The 11,316-nt window shown below is 53.1% G+C and overlaps 1 long non-coding RNA gene across 1 annotated transcript; it reads left to right on the top strand.

Moving 5' to 3' along the window:
- The first annotated feature begins 4,463 nt into the window (after window positions 1–4,463).
- Window positions 4,464–6,042, top strand: LOC140698011 (uncharacterized). The gene is made up of 2 exons (XR_012075364.1): window positions 4,464–4,548; window positions 5,493–6,042. It is a non-coding gene; the product is annotated as an uncharacterized lncRNA (long non-coding RNA).
- The last annotated feature ends 5,274 nt before the right edge of the window (window positions 6,043–11,316 follow it).

Genomic DNA, 11,316 nt, shown 5'->3' with positions numbered 1-11,316 from the left:
GATCAGTGAGGAGGCAGAGGAAGTCAATTATCAGTCCTTGTGACACAAACAGAATGCAGTCGGGCTCTGTGGTCAAACACCTGAAAAGATCCTCATCTCTGGCTTCCCAGGTGCTGGAGCCAATCCAGTTACTTAACCTCTCCAAGCACCAGTATCCTCCTCGGTGAAACAGGAGGAAGAAGTAATGTCTACTTCACGGGGTCACAGCGATGGCTGAGTAACGGAACCCACGCAAAGCTCAAAACCAGTGTGGGCACTGGACATGAGTTCTCGCTGTAATATGCGAGACTACAATATTTGCAAAAAATTCGCAATTCAGTGCACCTCAAACCTCTGGGGTACCTACGCTCAGAAACCCAGGCCCAAGTGATGAGGCTGACCGGCTGTCACAAGGGTCCCCCCTTTGCTCTCCTGTAAATGTGACCTAGTGACATTCGGATGCAGCAGTGGCCACTCCACGGGCCATTCCTGGGGACTCCCTGGTCCCCTAATAGAAGCACTCACCTGTGGGCTTGTCCTCGCTCTCTGCTCCCCACCTGCTGGGCTGAGCCCCTCCCTGGGTGCTCCTCCCCTGTGGCTCCTCTTCTCAGGGCACCTGATGGACCATCACCTGAGAGAACACAGAGTGGTGTTCATAGAGTTATTTATAGTACCCAAAAAGTTATTATAAACCCGAAGTTCCTGCAACCGATGAATGGACAAGCACAGCGTGGTATGACCGTGTGGTGGAAGATTGCTCACCCACCGTACGTGCAGTGCTGATGAACTGTGTGCAAACACTGTGCTAAGGCCACACGGCACGTCCTCCCATTTCTGTAAAGGTCTGAAACAGGCAAGTCCACAGCGACAGAATGTGGACCGCCAGGCTGCCGAGGGCCGGGGGAGGAGGGGCAGGGGGTGGAGTAACTGCTAATGGGCTCCTTCCGCAGTGGTGGATGTTCTGCACTTAGACAGTCATGATCCAGGCACAACATGTGAACGCACCGAAAACCACTGTAAAACGGTTAACGTCATGGTCTGCGACTGTCTCAAAAAAGCTATTGTTTTTTCAGAACAGACTGTTTTTAAGAGTAGCTTTTGTTCACAGCAGAGGTCCCACGTGCCCTGCCCCTCACGCACACTCACTCACAAACACACACACACACACACACACGCATACGCAGCCACCCCCATTATCAACACCCTGCACCAGACAGGGAGATTGTCACGGCTGCTGCGCCCACACCGACACATCATGGTCAAAGTCCCTAGCCTCTGTTGGGCTGACTCTCGGCATTAGACATTCTGTGGGGTTTGACAAAGGTGCCATGACATGAATCCCAATCTTATAAAATGTCACACAGCACAGCTGCTCTGCTGGAAGCATCCGCTGTGCCACCTCTTCGTCCTGCCCTCCTCCCCACACCCTCTGGCAGCCACTGGCATTTTTACTGCCCTCATGGGTTTTCCCTCTTCCAGAACATCAGAGAGTTGGGCTCATACAGCACGTAGCCTTTTCAGACTGGCTTCTTTCACTAATTAATACATATTTAACATGACCCATAGTAATATGTTCCTCCGTGTCTTTTCATGGCTTGGCAACTCAAGCTTTTTTTAAATTAAGGTTTGGGGGGAGGGGTATATATAGCTCAGTGGTGCAGTGTGTTCTTAGCATGTGCAAAGTCCTGGGTTCAATCCTCGGTACCTCCATTAAGATAAATAAATAAAAACCTAATTTACCCTCCCTCCCCCCCCCAAAAAAAATTAAGGAATAATTGATTTACAATGTTACAGTAGTTTCAGGTGTAGACCACAGTGATTCACATTTTTTATAGATTATACCTCCATTTAAAGTTATTTTTAAAATAGAAAACAAAGACACCGATTATAAAACATTGGCTGTATCCCTTGCAATGTGCAATGCATCCTTGCAGCTCATTTATTCTATACATAGTAGTTTGTCCCTCTTAATCCAGTACCCCTAACTTTCCCCTCCCTATCAAAGGTATTATTTTTTTTTAAATGGAAGAAGCCACTGAATTTGGATGCTCTTAAGTGTCGCCCATGGACTACAAGCCCAGAAGGCACACCTCCTGGGCAGCCGACCTCCTGTGTGGATCTCACCTGGGACAGTTTCCTTCTTCAAGGATGGGGTCCACCAGTCTCTCCCTGCTCTGGCTGTTCTCCAGGTGCCTTAATTTTTTTGCTCAAGGTTAGGAATTTTCAATTATTACCGGAAGGAACACAAATCAGATCCAAGCTTCTCCAGCGTGACCGCGACCTTTTCTCTTGGGCTTCAGTACTTTCTCTGTAACACTGTGGTTTCTTCGTGTTTCTCTGCTCCAAGGTTCACTGAGCACCTTTTCATCACTGCTCTGCACAGCCCCTGCACTACACTGGTCCAAGCGGCCATCTCTCGCTGAGTGACCAGAGGTCTCCATGCCTGTCTTCCTGTGGTAGCAGCTGCTTCCGCCAGCTCACTGCCCGCCCAGCAGCCACCAGGCCCCTTCAAACACAAAAGCATCTTCTGTCCTTCCTGGGTAGATGCTCAGTGGTGCCGGTGCAGAAACCCAGCCTTCGGGCAAGTCTTTGGGCTGCTCAGCAGGGCTCTGAGAACTCATTCCTCCAGCTTTGGATTCTGAGCAGACTGAGCACCAGGGCTTGGAGCCAACTTCTGCCAAATGGAAAACAAAACCAGTCTTCGGTCAGGAAAGACTTTATTCAGAAATATGAGTCCTGTAAGGAAAGGGCGCTGTCTGCCAGCACCCCCAAGGCTGGGCAGAGAGGAACATGCCTTCACGGGGAGGCATGAACAAGGCTAAAAAGAACCGGGTGTGGGGAGCGGGAGATCAGAGGAGACGCCTGCTGTCGGCCAGTTCTAGAGGCAGCCGCTGTTCTGCACCCTAATGCTTGTTCAACCTCAGGAGTCAGTCAAAGTTCGAGGGTCTTTGGGGTCTTTGGGGAGGAAAGAAGCTGAACCAAAGTTTGGCGAAGTCGAGATTACAGACTTTTGTTCGGATTGATCAGAGTGGACAGTCTCGCTAACCACTTCCAAGAAAGACAACGGAAATCTGGAGTCTGGATCCGGCCTTGCCCTGTGCAGAAGAGGGGTCCCTGAGAGCCTTATCAGTCCTGTGGGGAAGGACGGTCCTTGGCAGCGAGCCATTTCCTGGAACACAAAAGGTCAGAGGGATTTAACTGCCTCTGTGTTCCAGAAGCCTGGAGCTCAACGTCGTCACCTCTCATCCTCCAGGTTTCAGGTCTCCTTTATCCCCGAGTCCTCTGGAGAGGACCTTAGGATGGCCTCCCACGGCCACATGAAGCCTAGACCACCACCTGTTCCTCCAACGGTGTCACTGTCACATGGGGCCAGGTTAGAGTCCCCAGCACCTTGCTTGGCCCTGCCCAAGGTGGCCCTAAAATGACCCCAAGTCAGGCTGGCTTCCTTCCATGTGGTGGAAACCATGCCGGGTCCCACTGGATGTCTGCTCCCAGGATGACAAGAATCCCCAGAGCTCGGCCGACAATACAGATTTCTGGGTCTAGTGGATCGGGGTTGGGGCCACAGTGAGGGGGGGTGTCTGTATTTTTAAGAACACCCCGAGTGACTTTTAGGCTCTGGAGTTTGGGAAGCAAGGGCAAACATAGAGATTTCTGGTTGGCAAACCTGATCATGTTCCCTGCCCCCAGTTCTCCACCTTTGAGACCCTCCCTCTTTGGGGCATAAATACTCCCACCACGAGGACCCACCTTGAGCATGGGCGCTGCTCACTGAGCACTACTTGCTCCACCTGAGAGGGATTTTGTCTCTGTGATGTCACAAGGGAGGCGTTGCCACGGGAGACAGATCAGCACCTGCAGAGAAACCCAGGCTGAGCCCTGACATTCACGACCCAGTCTCTGTGTTGCTGGGGCCCCTCTGCATTGCCCACGCCCCTTCCCCCGCTCTCCGCTGTCCACAGGTGAGGCTGACTTGTTGCCTCTCTGATTAACCGACTCTGTGACTTCCACCCCCCACGCCCCACTCTACAGTTGAGCATTCTGACTCGTCCTTCTCCCACACACAGGGTTTGTGGACCACCTGCCTCCACGTGCAGAGCCCTTCTCCCCGTGGGCCCCACCTCACAGTCAGCCTGTCTCCTCCCCATGGTCGGGAGACCCTGGATGAGGAGAACTCACAGCCGCCCCACCTGATGAGGTCGGGCTGCTGGGAAGCTCAGTCAACCACATGCTGGTGTGTCTCAAGCACTCTCAGTGCCATAGGTGCCGTGCGGGCACAGGGGCTCAGCACGACTAGGGCCAGCGTCATCCCCACCCCCATGGGGCTCACAGCCGAGTGCGGTATTGGAAGGAGGTGTGGACAATGAGGAAGGAGACAAGTGGACAAGGCAACGTCAGCGGCATGTGCAATGAGACGGACCGCGAAGGGAAGGATGCACTGACTGTAGGTCTAGAGTGTGGGGCGGGGAGGGTGGGTCTCAGGATATTATCTAGGAGCAGAGACCCAAATGTTGACAAGAGGAGGAAGGGCCAGCCCCGCCAGGCACTGTGAGATCGCTGGTAATGAAGGTATGTGCTTTTCCTCTTCATGCTTCTTGCATTTTCCTGTTTCTGTCTCAATGACCTTCCTTTGCCCAGAGAACCACCTTCAGTATTTATTAGTGTTGATCCGCTGGCAAAAACCCCACCACTTTGGTCCATCTGAATCTCTTCTTCATCATCATATTTGGTGAAGACGGCATTTGTTTTCCTTCAGTGTCACCCCATCGCCAGCTGGCTTCCATCCTTTCCCACGGGAAGTCAGCTGCCATGTCACTCCTTTAAGGTTAAGGTGTCTCTTCCTGTGAGTGTTTTCAGGGCCATCTCACTGGCTGCAGCAGCTTGTCTGTGACCTGACCAGGTGGGGCTGATCAGATGTGTTGCTGTAGTTGGTGTCTGTCAGCACTTCAGAGCAATTTCCAGCCATTCTTTCCTCATATGTTGCTGATGAGGGCTGGGTCTTTAGACACTGAGGTCCAATGTTCTCTTCAGAGCCTCTTCTTCTGAGGACCAGGCCGACCCCTTTTCTGGGGCCCACCTCAGGGTTTTCAGGGCTTTCGATTTCCCCACCATCTTCTCTTTCTCTGCCCTTAGTCTCAGAGATGCCAGGCTCCTCTTTAAATCAGTATCCCATTCCCTGTTGAGGATACCACTCTTGTCTTGCACTCCAAGTACCAGCCCCCACTTTGCAACTCTGCTAATGCCTCTAGGGGACAGTCTTTCTGTGGAATCTAGTCTTTCTGTTTTACTCTTCTTCCCACTGGCATTGCTCCATCTCTTTCTTAATGTATTTCCCTATTTTTTTAAATATATATTTTCATTTTTAATTTTTTTTAAATGGAGGCACTGGAGATTTCCCCTTAGCGGAGGCACTAGGAATTGAGCTCAGGACCTCGCGCACACCAAGCATGCACTCCACCACCGAGCTACACCCCCACCCCGACGTGCTCTCCCTGTTTTCTCTTCACTCACAGCATCGCGTGTACGTACGTGCCACTGTCCGACTGCCCTCACCAGAGTCCCAGCTGCACAAACACAGGGTGCTGCTTTGTTGCTGCTGTGTCCTAGTCTCCCCACAACACCTGGCACAATCCAGGCATTTTGTAAACGTGTGTTGAGCAAACAAGTGATGAACCCCGTCTGTCCCACAGCAGGGAGCAGCGGCCATCCTTCCTGCTGGAAGTCCCAGTTGGGCGGAGTGGCTGTGGAGGGAAAGCAGGGGCTGAGACAGTAGGCTGGAGGAGGGGGAGGGCAGGGAGGAAGCAAGACTCCAGCACGTGGGTGGCCCCTGCGGCTGCAGAAGGAGGCGTTTCCACCGCGGGCTGGAACTGAAGCTGGCGGGGCGAGTCCCCAAGCCAGGGACAGAGCTAGCTCGCTGCTCTACTGCTCCCTGACCCGAGCGTCTCCCCAGCTTTCTCCCTGTTCTCCTGATGAGCATCACCCCACCCTCTGCCGTCTCCATAGCAGGCTCCAGAGTGGACAACTGTACTCGCCTCTTTCTGCTGAACAAAGCCTTGAGTCTGATGTTCTGCAGTGTCTCATGTTCATGCAAGTGTGTCTTTTCTCTCTGGAAAATCCCAGAACAGTGGAAATGGCTGGTGGTTTCATTGCTAGTCTGTGGCCATGGACAGGAGTAACAAGTGGCTTCACCTCCCCGGAAGGCCCTCCTTGACTCCCTGGTCTGACTGCAGTGCCTGCGCTGGTGCTGCCATCACCCCTGTTGAAGCCCCTGCTGTGGCCCAGACACCCCGACCTGTCCCCACCAGTGTACCCAATGTCTCACCTATGGGACTGTGGCTCCTTGAGGGCATCTGCAGGGCCTGGCCCAGGACTCCGTACCCCAGCCCCTCCAGGAGGGTTTCCTGAAGGCACAGACGGACCAGCGAACACACGCTGGAGCGCAGTTTCCCGATGCTCTTTCCTCGTGCTGGTGAACCAGGTGTAGCCGTTCACACTGCAGAACTTACCTGCTTCTGTTCTGCTTCTGGACTTATCCCCAAGTTGCAGCCGCGAGATGAAATCAGCTCCAAGTCATTGCTATCCTCATAGCTGGTTTCTGAAAGAGCCTGGAGTTCATGACCCTCCCCGACCCCCACAAGCCCCCATCTCTATTTCTAATATCAGTGAGCTATGCACTGTGATGGTACACACTCAACTTCTGTGCTGAGTAGTGAACCCGACTCTGCGAAAGAACTAGAAATGACAACGTTCCATGTTAGGATGATTACAACTGGGCTGTTCACATCAGGACTGTGGAAGACTTGCTTACAAGCATTTACCTAGAATGTTAACTGTGGAAGGTCTCCCCCGCTGCCCTCTATCAGGATGTTTGCACCCCTGGCCGCGCTGAGACACCAGAAGACCCACTGAGGCTGTGAACGGCCACACGGCAGTCCCCATCCAATTTACACCAAGTTTCAAAAGCATGAGTCAAGGCCTCCTAGTCCAGCTGCTTTATTCACTGGACAAGAATAACATCCAGTAAATAAACTGGAGAAAGCACAGCACCCACGAGGTCCATTAACACAGAGGCTTGTTTTCCAATTATCCAAAATCCAGATCAACCTCACCCACAATTCCCTTGTGTGCGCTACACAAATCCAAGCCCCACCTTCTTCCCTTCGCCTGGATTGCCCTCCCTGGACTCTATCAGGACCCCTCTGTTGTCCTAATAACACGGGAGGGTCTTTAGAGACTGAGTTTGGTGCCTTGGGAAAAACTGTAGTGCTGGTTTGGCCATTTGTCCACCCCATGCTCACTGAGAACCAAACCCGCTGTGGGCCAGCAGTTCCAGGTCCCAGACGAGTGAGAATCGCTGCCCTCCTGGAGCTCGCGTCTAGTAAGAGCAACAAGCAACAAAGAGAAACATGCTAAGTAAGTCAGATTAAACAGCGCGCCTGCAGTTGCTACGTGTCATGAGCACTTACAGCAGATGAGCAGCGCAGGGGAGGGGGGTCACGAATAGCAGGGAGCGGCCGTTTGGACCGGAGCCCCGTGGCCTTGGGCCTGCCTGTGGCGCTTGCTGCTTCTGTGGAGAAGCTGAGCACAAGGAGAGGCAGCTGGGATGGGGACTCCAGTACCTTCCTACAGACCTTCACTTAAAAAGGATTCACAACTGGGTTTCCAGTTCTGGGTGCCACAAGCCAGCTCAGTCACAGGCAGCTGAGAAACAGCCACACGTAACTTAAGAGGCAAAAGATGAGGGAATATCAGAAACTGTTAGGAAGACCCGGGTTGACCTCTCATTTGAACTAGAGTGCGGGGCTGGGTGGCTGAGGCAGGAGGCAGCACACGGCTTGGCTCTAAGAACAGGAAAGAAGCCTCTGGAGTTTGCCCTGCTTCTCCTTGGCCTTTGCCTTGACACAGACGGTGTCTGTCCCCAGCTGAAGCCCAGGCTCCCTGAGGCGTGGAGTCAAGGCCGGGCGGCAGCCTGCGCTTAGGAGCAGCTGACAAACACGCAGAGACTACCTCACAGCAGGACATGTTTCTCCACACGTTTCTCCACCCTGCCTCCTCAGCCCTGGGCTGGTGAACCCCATTTCAGAGGAACCTCGTTATCTTGTGAGGTGGCGCCTTTACCTCCCCAACCCAGCTTCCGTCCTTCCAGCCCTCAGCTCAGTGGGGCTTATAGGGGCCAGGATCTGATCCTGTCCTGTGTATGCACACACACTGATGGAGCAGCAATGATCCCGAGAGAAACAAATGTGCTCACGGGCCAAGAAATGAGCGATTTTCTGAGCATAACTATTTCAAAAGAAAAACAACACACTGGACTACAGATTCCATCAGAAGCACGTATATTAGAACAGACAGACCAAAATTTTAAGTCAGTCAATCAAGCACATTTAAAGAGAAGGCATGGTATTAGCAACAGGAAATGAGAACTACACACAAAAGGACCAAGCAGAAATACTATGTACATAAGACAGTCGCTGCAGACACAACAGAGGAAACAAGGAGTAAACTGAGGGGAAGTCCAGACAGAAGGAAGGAAGGACGAGCAGTGAGAGAGCAGACAAGCAAAGGTGAGAGACATAAACACACTAACAGCTAAATAACAGGAGTCCTAAAAAGAGACAGGTTTCAAACAGAAAGGATGAAACATTAACAAGAGAGACGAATTTCCCAGAATGTAAAACAGAACAAAGACACAAGATTAAAAGGCCCATAGAAGAGTCTACAAAGTTAAACACATACTTACCACACAACCCAGCTAGTCCACACCTAGGTTTTTACCCAAGGTAGGTGAAGGCCTGAAGGATGCCCACAGCAGCAGCGTTTACAGCAGCCCAGGGCTGCCCACCCCCAGGCGCACTGGACGACCGCCTGCGGTGGCCCGCCCACATGGCGGACTGCCGCTCAGCAAAGAAAGGGTAAACCACACCCGACAGCGAGGACGAGCCCCCACGTTCTGCAGAAGAACTGGACACGAAAGGTCGCATGTGCACAGAATGTTGTACGGTTGTTTTCATGAAGCTCTGAGATGCACTGACAAGGCAGCCGCGTGGCTGCCGGGTAGGGCTGGGGATTACCTGTGAAGAGACACGAGGGAGCTCTTTGGAGAAGGGCAAATAGTCTCTATTTTTATTGTAGTGGTGGTTACAAGGGTGTAGGCGCTTTTTCAAAACTCCTGGAACTGCAGCCTGACAGGGAGAGTCGTCAGCTACCAGTGGTGCGTGCAGAGCCTCAAGACGGGATGAGGTGAAAGCAGTGTGAGCAGATGGGAAACGGGCAGCCTGACAGTTAAGAGGTAAGGGCGGTGGGAGGAAACAGCAAAGGGGACTTGAAATGAAGGCCAGAGGGGCAGGAGGCAAGTCCCCAAGGCCAGGTGAACGTATTTCGAGGAGGACATGATCCACTGCCTGAGAGTCTGAGATGCTGATGACGGCGTCTGGGAAGAAGACAGAACCAACCACGGGACTCAGGAAAGAATGGAAAGGGAGTGGGGACAGCAAGGACACACAGCTCTTGAGACGTCCTGCTTTTTGAAACCAAGCAGAGAATGACATAGGAACAAGAGGTGGTTTTTCTTTTTAAGTATGTGCATGTGTCGATGGGAAGAACGCAGTACAGGGAAAGCCCGATGATACCAGAGTAAGGGACGCCTGCGGGAGGGCGTCCGGGGGCAGCGGTCAGGGCTCTGGTGCCGACCCAGCCGCTCCACACACAGGCACTGGCGCGACGCCGTGGGAGGCCAGGGGAGGCGGAGGAAGGATGCTGCGGAAGGCCTCCGCTGACGGCGTCTCTTGTCCCGGGGAAACAGGAAGCAAAGCCATCCACTGGGGTTGAGTGTGAGAGGCTCAGCCAAGGGACTGCTGGAACCTTGGTATTAAGCAGCCGACTAGCTCAGGAAGAGGTGCTGGAAACAGACGGGGGCGTGGGTGTCGTCACGGTAACGGAATGGCCCCAGGGATGGCCCTGGGAGTGACCGGCCGCTGCAGGGCGGATCACAAAACCACGCGCAGGGGGGTCAAAGAGCTGTGAGGGCAGAACACAGGGAAAGTGTCCACATGGACACAGGGATCAGGAAGCATTATGATGGGGGTCACTGCAGGTCCCGCAGAGCAGGAGCTGAACCCTTCGTGGGCGAGTGACCCACTCACAGGGCGACAAGGGGAGCAGGAGTGACGAGAGGGCCTGGTGTCCCCTGGGTTAGGACTGAGCTCCAGGGGAGGGAGGAAGAACAGTCCAGAAGCAGCAAGTAAAGAAGACAGAGAGAAGGCAGCCCCTCCCTGGAAGGATCGCTAAGCGGTGCCTTGCAGAGGGGAGACCCAGCTTCCAGCCACAGCAGGAAGGTCAAGGCAGAGTCCTGACGGCTGAACGGAGAGGGCCCACCCCGCCCGGCAGGTTCAGAGTCAGGGAGGGTGGAACGGGGGTCAGAAGGCAATGAACTGAGCACATGTGGGTTCAAGTCAGGGTGTCAGAGGGGACCCGGGAGTCCTGGACACACACAAGGCTGTGAGGCAGGAGGCAGGAGGCAGGAGGCAGGGAACTCCCCCGGAAGCAGCAGGGTCCCGGACCCTTTTAGAAGGGCCCTGTAGATATCCAGGAGGCCCCTTCAGAAATGCTTCTTAAAAGACAGAAGTCCTGGTAATACAGTCACACGGGAACTTGCCGGGATGCCTGTGGAGCACTGCATGGCTTACAAAGTCCTCCGGGGCCCCCAAATCAGACAACCTGGGTCCGCTGTCCATCCCCTCCTATCCCCGCTCCCCTCTGAGCACTCAGAGAAACTTCCTCACTTTGTTATGGACCCATCAGCTCCCTCCCTTTCTGAATCTTCCCTACTATCAAACGATCTTTTCAAATGGAGAAGTTAAAGAAAACATAATCACTGAATTCAAGGGAGACCTTGAGAAACGGTACCCCACCCCCACCCCGGCAGAGGTGTCTCCCGCCCTCTGCCTCACGAGGGGCACTCCTCTGACTTGCCCAAACCTTCGGTGAGTCCTCCAGCCCTGGCTCTGCTGTAATCCTCAGGGTGTAGGTGGTGAGACCCAGGTCTCAGAAATGCAGTGATTCCGAACGTCCAATCCAGACTTCATTTTCCAAAAGGAGCTCAGCTCTCGTCTTTAGCAGAAATCCAGCAGGACAGAGAGCCAGGTACCTTTATTTCACATTGTTTAGGAATTTGATTTTTATTATCAAATATCTACTATAGAAACACTGAACAAATTTTTTTTAAAAAAACATTAGGGGGAAAAAATCACTGCAGAGGCAGCATAACATAGTGGTTAAAAACATGAGCTCTGGAGCCAAACGATCTCAGCTCCACTCCTTACTGTGTGTCCCTAGCTA

This window comes from Vicugna pacos, chromosome 9 (genome assembly GCF_048564905.1).
Source record: "Vicugna pacos chromosome 9, VicPac4, whole genome shotgun sequence".
In the NCBI taxonomy this organism is placed as follows: Eukaryota; Metazoa; Chordata; class Mammalia; order Artiodactyla; family Camelidae; genus Vicugna; species Vicugna pacos.
This window is presented reverse-complemented; position numbering and strand designations above follow the sequence as displayed.